Here is an 8,265-nt window from a genome sequence, read left to right as displayed (position 1 = left end):
CAACCACAAGCCAGGCACAAGCCAATTGATAGATCAAACTCTTGCCGAAACCAGTCGGGAGAAGAGCAAAAACATCTTTTCCTCTGAGAAAAGCCTCCAGAGCAGTGTTTTGCTCTTCTTTTAGTGAAGAAGTACTTTGTAATTCCGATAAAACTTGCTCGATAGCCACGCTAACGCTAGTTTCATCAGCTGAAGCCGCCATGTTCTTTAGACTTCTCATTGCGTTACACCTCAACCCGCCTCAAAGCCAACGCTGATTGGACATTCGTTTGGTGAACGGCTCCAAATTTTCTTTAACGGAAAGTAGCCAGACTGATCTGCGAGTGAAACCTTGAAAGCTCGCGAGATCAGGATGGTCTCACGAGGCTACTTAAGTATTTGTACTAAGTTTCTTGACTCCTTGGTAAGATTGTTAGTGTGAAATCTATATTTGCAGAAAAAGGAGCCAAAAAATATGATTGAGCTTAGTGCCCAATGAAACCTTAGACCGATCATCTAATTAAAACAACAGGACATGTGTTTTCTCTTACATTTCTGGTTAAAAAAATAATTAATACTGAACTGTGTATCTATCTATCCAATGCTATATTTGTTTGTTTTATATTCCTTTGCAGTCCTGCTAGCCCACTGCTAACAAAAGGAGGAAACTGACTTTGATGGATGTGTGACATAAATCGTTCATTCTGTGCTTCAGAGCTGGAGCATGAAATAATTTTTTTTTTTTTTTTTTTTTGAATTAACTCAGGTTCATATAATTCCTATTTTTTATTTTGTTTTCATAAATTAATGACACATTTAAATAACATAAATTATTCATTTCTTTTATTGCAGCACTCGTCATCCCCCCACACTTTAACCATTTATATTTTAAAATATGATCAACTACTTCCAATAAAAAACTTCGACTTCGACTTTCATTGTAGAAGTAAAAATGAAAGATTATCCATATGGAATGTTTACTTTTAGCTCCTCCCATTTGACAGTTGAAATGGAATGTTCAGCAGAAACAAACTGACATCAGAACTGACATCACAAGGAAGTCTGTTCCAAACATTCTCCAGCCTTTGTTCGAGACAGACCCCTTTTGAGAGAGCTTGTTCGTTTTAGCTGATATCAGCGAGATATTTATCCCACATTTTACTACTTTTCCAGTTAGAAAAGACAATTTGTTGTAAGTTAGACATGGAGCAACAAAAGATTGTTAGTGAACAGAAAGCCTTTGAAGCCAAACTTTCATGGTTAGAAATTGTTGACCTGAACAGACAAGTCGACTACAATGCAATTATTTTCCCCATGGGTCATGAAGAGGAAACTTTGACCGAACCTGCAACCAAGATGCAAGAAAATACCTCAACCGGCTTTGATATTTCCCCCTCAATGGAAACCCAGCAGGAAACATCTTTACCTGGTAAAATTGAGATTTCTTCTTCAGTAGAAGCCCAGCAGGAAACATCTCTACCTGCTAAAGTTGAGAATTTTCCTTCGGTTGAAGCCAAGCCAGGACCATCTCAGATTGTTAAATTTGATTATTCTGGTTTTCTCAAAACTATTTCTGAATTATCTGTAACAAGCCTGTTACCAAAATCAAATCCTGCGAACCCCAAAACATCTCTACCTGCTAAAATTGAAATTTCTTCTTCAGTAGAAGCCCAGCAGGAAACATCTCTACCTGCTAAAGTTGAGAATTTTCCTTCAGTTGAAGCCAAGCCAGGACCATCTCAGATTGTTAAATTTGATTATTCTGGTTTTCTCAAAACCATTTCTGAAATATCTGTAACAAGCCGTTTACCAAAATCAAATGCTGCGAACCCCAAAACTTTCAACTCAACAGTAAACCAACAACCACGTAACCCACGTCCAACCCAGTATGGAAACCCAGGTTCAATGTCACATCACTCATACCACCAGCCAATGCCTCTCCAACCCAGGAGGTGTAGAAGGAACCAAAATGCCTCAACTCTTACGGCACACAACCCAGTGTGCATCGAGCAGGCTACAAATCATATCAACAATCTCATGGAGCAGGTGGATGACCTAAAAAAGCAGCTTAAAGATAAAACAGATGCTCTTGATGAGGAGAGAAAACAAAGGATCACAATTCAAGTTCAATGCACAGCCTACCTGCAGAAGATCAACGAACTTGAAGAAATGTTAGAAAATGAACGTAGCATGAAAGTGAAGTGTGAACAGGAGAAAGCAGTAGATTTGGAGGTCCTTAATGAGATGAATTTCTTGAAGAAGCAAGCTGAAAAAAATTTCTTGAATGGTGAAAAACTGTCAGAAGCTTTGATAGAGGAACAGCAGCTTAGACTGAAATGTGAAGACCAGCTTAAGACTTACCAAGAACTTGATACTAAATTCAAGGAACAGCGGGAATTAGTAAGAAAACTACAGGATCACATTGTAAATCTGACTTTGGAGTTGAACCTTGCTTCAAAAGTGGATTATTACAAAGTTTCGACCAAGAAAGACTCCTCTAAGCAAGCAGAAGTCAACAAGCCATCACAGATTCCAACACCATCAGAGGTCTCCAAGTCATCACAGATTCCAACACCATCAGAGGTCTCCAAGTCATCACAGACCTCAACACCAACAGTGGTCTCCGAGCCGCCAGAGACCTCAACACCAACAGTGGTCTCCGAGCCGCCAGAGACCTCAACACCATCAGAGGTCTCAAAGCCATCACAGACCTCAACATCAGAGGTCTCCAAGCCGGCACAGATCTCAACATCAGAGGTCCCCAAGCCATCAGAGACCTCAACACCATCAGAGGGCTTAAAGCCATCACAGATGTCAACCAATTCAACAATCCCCATGAAAACAGAGGGATCTCCACAAAGAGGCCACCATGGAATCAGACATCCTCATGCAGATGGAGGCTCACAGAGATACAGAAAACAGTATAATAATAGAGGCTTCCATGCAAACACAGGTATTCAGCCAAATGAAGGGAATTCAAATAGAAGATTTCCCCCATATGGAAGTTTCCAAGGAAACCAAGGCTTTTATGAAAATCAGGGACGATACCTAAACCAGGGCCAACATGCAAACCCGGGCCCACACCCAAAAGCTGGTCGTTATACAAACCCAGGCCACTACCCACGTCCAACCCAGTATGGAAACCCAGGTTCAAACCAGAACCCAAAGCCTTATATGAACCCCGACCCCTACCCACGTCCAACCCAGTATGGAAACCCAGGTTCAAACCAGAACCCAAAGCCTTATATGAACCCCGACCCCTACCCACGTCCAACCCAGTATGGAAACCCAGGTTCAAACCAGAACCCAAAGCCTTATATGAACCCCGGCCCCTACCCACGTCCAACCCAGTATGGAAACCCAGGTCATCACAGAAATACGAACTTCCATGCAAACAGAAGATTTTAAACTCACAGAGGCCCCTAAAGACTCAAGCAGGCCTCATTACAAGAAGAAGCAACAAGAGAATATATAGAAAAATTAAGATGCTTTAAAATGAAAAATTAAAAAAAATATATATATTTATATATATATATATATATATATATATATATATATATATATATATATATATATATATATATATATATATATATATATATATATATATATATATATATATATATAAATAAAAAGCAGCCTAGCGTGGGTTCTCTCCGGGTGCTCCGGCTTGCCCCACTGTCCATAAACCTAACGATTAGGTTAATTGGTTTCTATAGAGTGCATTTTGGTTTTAATGCATTGCTGTTTCTCTATGTTGCTCAATAATGGACTACGGACCTGTCCAAGGTGTACTCTGCTTCCTGCCCAGCAAAAATAATTAACAAAAAACAACTAACACTAAAAATAAAACACCTAAAGGATAACTGGAAAGAAACAAAAAAACAGAGACAAGGGTAAGAGGGAAAGAGGAAAATAAAAATGGGCACAAATAAAGAAAAAGTAAAGCATCCAATCAAGGTAAAAAAAAGCAGAGGAGTTGCGGCCTGGTGGTTAGGGCATAGGGCTTTGAATCTTGGGATTGTGAGTTCGATCTTCCACAGACTGCCACTCTGGATCCCTAAATGCAGAGAAGTAATTTCCCTCTGGGATTATTAGAGTATATAAAATCAAAAAGGAAAGGAATGTTTCAGCTCCATTTCAGAAATATTTCACTCTTGAATATACTATGATGATAAGATACTATGTAGAAAGATGAAGGAAAAACTGTTAGGGTTCATTGCATGAAAAGTGAGATTTTCGTCCCCGTGAACTCCCGTAGATCTCCCTGATTTTCGTCAGTTAACGACAATTTGCAACCCGCGCTTGTCGCCGTTTGTCAGTGTCACAAATTGTCGGAAACGGACTCTGATGTATGTGGAGAGCGATCAGCTGTACTAATGGCCCTAATTAGCATATGAATGCAGCAAACCCGCGCGTCTGGCCAGGTCTGGCTTGAATAACTTACTCAGTATTGGCTGAAACCACTATTCTCAAACAATTAAAATCACTCATGATTGGCAGCAAAACCACACGTGGCCACGCCAGGCTTTAATGTTCTTACTGAGTATTGGACGGAACCACTTCTTTTTAAACAAGTAAAATCGCTCGTGATTGGTTGGCATATATATATATTTACGTATATATATATATTTATTCATATATTTATTTATTCATATGCTGTATATTTATGTTATCCTACACTACTACACTATTATTAGGCTACCATCAAGGACATGAATGAATTTATGCAGGAAATGAACAATTGCCAGGAAGCTGTTTATGCAAAGAAAGAGCTTTATTAAAACACACACAACTATATACAACGCGAGGGTCTGCCCACACATGCGTATCCAAAAATTACAACTCCGTGAACGGTCCGTTTGCCTCCTCGGGGTTGGAGGTAACTGGCAGCATTCCCTTCGAGACAGGTCCGATGTGCAGACGCCTACTGTGCGTGGCCCTGTACTTCGGCATCGCTTCTAACCGGGACTGCAGCTTAACACAGAGTTCAGTGAGATCCGGCCTACGAAATGGCGGCGACCGTACAATCCATCCAGTGACACCGCCAACGACGCCATCTTCTTCGTTGGACATGAGGTCGACGGTGGCGGACTTCCAGAGTTCCAATTCCTCATCTGCTAGCACACTCTGCCTCGCTTTCAGCAGCTGTAAAAAAAAAAATGAATCAGCACTATTCTATGGGATGCACTGCGTATGGACACAACACATCTATCAATGCACCTGAAAAATAGTCACCAAATAAAGTCTTACCCTCTTTCTTCTGGCCCGACTCTGAGCAGATTGCCTGGCAGCTTCCGCACGCAACGTGTTGGCTGGCTGCGTATATCTGAAGCTCCTGCGTACCGTCTCATAATACGTCTTACAGGCAGCTGGAAAACAATTAAATGAGAGTGGTATGAATAAAAAATCAAACGCAAGTCACAGTAACAAGGAAGGAGAAAACATTAAAACAAGTCACTTACACACAATGTCGTCTTTATCAACATCGTGCAAATCTGGACTTGCTGATATGGCTCCAAGCAAATAGGAGGTCATCGCCTCATTATGAGGCGAGATTAGTCTGTGAAAACAAAATGTACAGCTATGATCGGTATCTATCCCTATCTATTTCCTTTTACCGCAGAATGAAAGCATATTCTTTAAATCTTACCCTTGCTCCGGTTCATAGCGCCTGCAATTTGTCTCCGAGTTGTGAAGACGGCGTACTGCTTCCTGTGAATCACAAAAAATACACTTTAATAAAGCTTGTTCTTGCAAGGCTACTATTAGCCGTAGCTTTAGGCTAGGCTGTGTTTAGCTTACCTAGCTAGGCTAGGTTGCTTTTAGCTTACCTAGCTAGGCGAGGCTGCTTTTAGCATAGCTAGCTGTAATCGAACATATATTTACCCCTAGCTTGGAGTTGTGCACCCGTCTTCTCTTCCTCGAGTTCGTCTCTCCCGCACAGTTGTTCGACTGCAGAGTCGCCATCGCGTCCAAGAGGAGTTGAAGGCGAGTTGAACGTGAGACGTCCTCCAGCCATTGATCACGTACCACATAGCCAAACAAAGGAACTGAAGATAAAGTTCTTCTGAGTATAGCTCCTCCAATCACATACGAGGTCATTGTTATACGGAAGGACTCGCGAGTAAAGCTGCGTCTATCATGTTTTTTTTTTTTGTTTTTTTTTGCTTTATTGGCAATTCCGTGTAACAATACAGAGTAATTCAAACATCAAACACAGATACACAGCAGTTGGTGACATTATAACTTTAAAAAAATGAGACATAGAATATAAAAAATAAATAACAATAAAACAAGGGAAACAAACATATAAATAAATAAACAAATAAATAAAATAAACATAAAATAATAATAGCTAGGGGTTTACATTGAGTTTATGGTAACTTTTTGTAGCTTCCTGTCCTAAACAATCTTTAAGGAAACATATTAGAAGATGCAATATTGTATATGTGAGAGAGGAGTTGCTGTAAAACAATGGTTTACCACAGATTTAAAACTAGTAATAGCATAAAGAAATATTGAAATTCTAAAACAGTCTTTAGACTTTTTATCAGCAATTACTGCACAACTTGTGTTAAGGAAAATAGGCTTTGGAGATATGTTCTGGAGAATCTTGATTTATACCATACTACAGAACATTTCAAAAGGCTGCTGACTTTTTCTATGTTTATAGGTGAAAATAATAAAAACTACAAAAAAGCAACTTTGCTGTTCTCCATAAATGTTGGGGAAATTGTTTAAAAGTTTGTTGCATAAGGGCGTGCTTTGGTTGCCCAGTGTTTAGCGCACAAAACCCATGTACAGAAAGATTCCTTAGTCCTCGACATGGATGACCCGGGTTCGAATCCTTGGCCGCATGTCTCTCCCTCTCTCATATCCCCTTTCCTGCCAGCCTACTGCCAAAAAAACAAGACACTAGTGCCGTAAAAACTGATTCTGATTCACATTTTACCAACTGATTCTGATTAAAACTAATTTTTGAAATAAATTATTTTGTGTATTTTTTTTACAAAACATTTGCCATTGCTAATGGCATACACAGTAATCTAGCGTACTTTAATTAAATAAATCAATTCAAGCTAAAATGTAAGAGTCTATAATTAGGTCATACTGAGCCTGATCTATTTGTACCATCTATTTGGGGGATATTTATTGCCACTTAATACCAATTTAGCATCAAATAAATGAGGCAGCCTACCTCAGCATTGTTGCTGACCTTATGTCCTTATGACCACAGTGTACCAATCTTCTGATGACTACTTCCAGCAGGATAATGCGCCATGTTATAAAGTGAATCATCTCAGACTAATTTCTTGAAACTTTTCCACTTAAGTAATTGTGTATTGAGATTATAGACAGACAACATTTTATTTTTTTATCTTAAATGCAAATTTTTTTTTTATAATTACTGCTCTAAATGTATTGCTCTGTCAGCTAAAGATCTGTTTTGGTCTCTATACTTTAATTAAATAAATCAATTCAAGCTAAAATGTAAGAGTCTATACTGAGCCTGATCTCTTTGTATCAGAGATTTTCTTACCTTTTAGAAAAATGTCACTAGGGGGTAAAACTCCCCCTGCAACCCTTATTTGCATTTGTATAGCTCACAGCATTTTCATTTACATGTTAAAACCTCCCCTAGAATTCCATGGGGGGAGGCATGGGGGGAACACTGCCTAAGAAAGCCCACGTCAATTTCTGACAATTTATGGGAGTTTTCGGCGATGCCTGCAAATTACCATGAACTTTTCATGCAGTGGTTCTGATTTGTGGGGGATGTTTTTGTTCTTTTTCAGTGTCTCCATGCATCCACCAGATGGTGCCATTGTTCCTCTGTTGGCCTGGAGGGCCTCTTCCTGCTCTCAACTACTCACACCTGCAGCTCGTTGGTCATCACCGTCTGAGGAGTATAGGAGCAGCAGACTGTCCCCATCTCCTCGCCAGAGTGTTTGCCAGTATTGGGTACTCTAGCCCCTCTGAGTTTTGCTGAGACAATACTTTGAGTTTTAGTTTTTTTCTGAGACCTCAAGTTCTTACCTAGTTATTCTCTGTGAATATTTGGCAGGATTTCTACAGATCCACTGGAAAAAGCTGGTCCGTCAAGCCCTGGAAAGAATCCTCTCGTCTCGCTGAGAAAGAAACGTTTCACCATATCAGAATGCCACCCACTTCAGGAAAACTAGAGACAGTCCAAAACAGTTCAAGTCTCCAGGAACAGGAACAACCTCAAATCCACAACAGTGAGTCTAAGCCAGTGTATATTAAAGTGATTGGCCTGTTTTC

The 8,265-nt window shown here is 39.9% G+C and overlaps 1 long non-coding RNA gene across 1 annotated transcript; it reads right to left on the bottom strand.

Annotated features, from left to right (window-relative positions):
• Positions 1-5,220: 5,220 nt before the first annotated feature.
• Positions 5,221-5,685, bottom strand: LOC119791849. Its single transcript, XR_005281907.1, has 3 exons — positions 5,633-5,685; positions 5,445-5,542; positions 5,221-5,351 (listed from the first exon to the last, which is right to left on the bottom strand). It is a non-coding gene; the product is annotated as an uncharacterized LOC119791849 (long non-coding RNA).
• Positions 5,686-8,265: the final 2,580 nt, after the last annotated feature.

Source organism: Cyprinodon tularosa, unplaced genomic scaffold (genome assembly GCF_016077235.1).
Source record: "Cyprinodon tularosa strain WSP-4 unplaced genomic scaffold, ASM1607723v1 ctg401, whole genome shotgun sequence".
NCBI classification, from domain to species: domain Eukaryota; kingdom Metazoa; phylum Chordata; class Actinopteri; order Cyprinodontiformes; family Cyprinodontidae; genus Cyprinodon; species Cyprinodon tularosa.
This window is presented reverse-complemented; position numbering and strand designations above follow the sequence as displayed.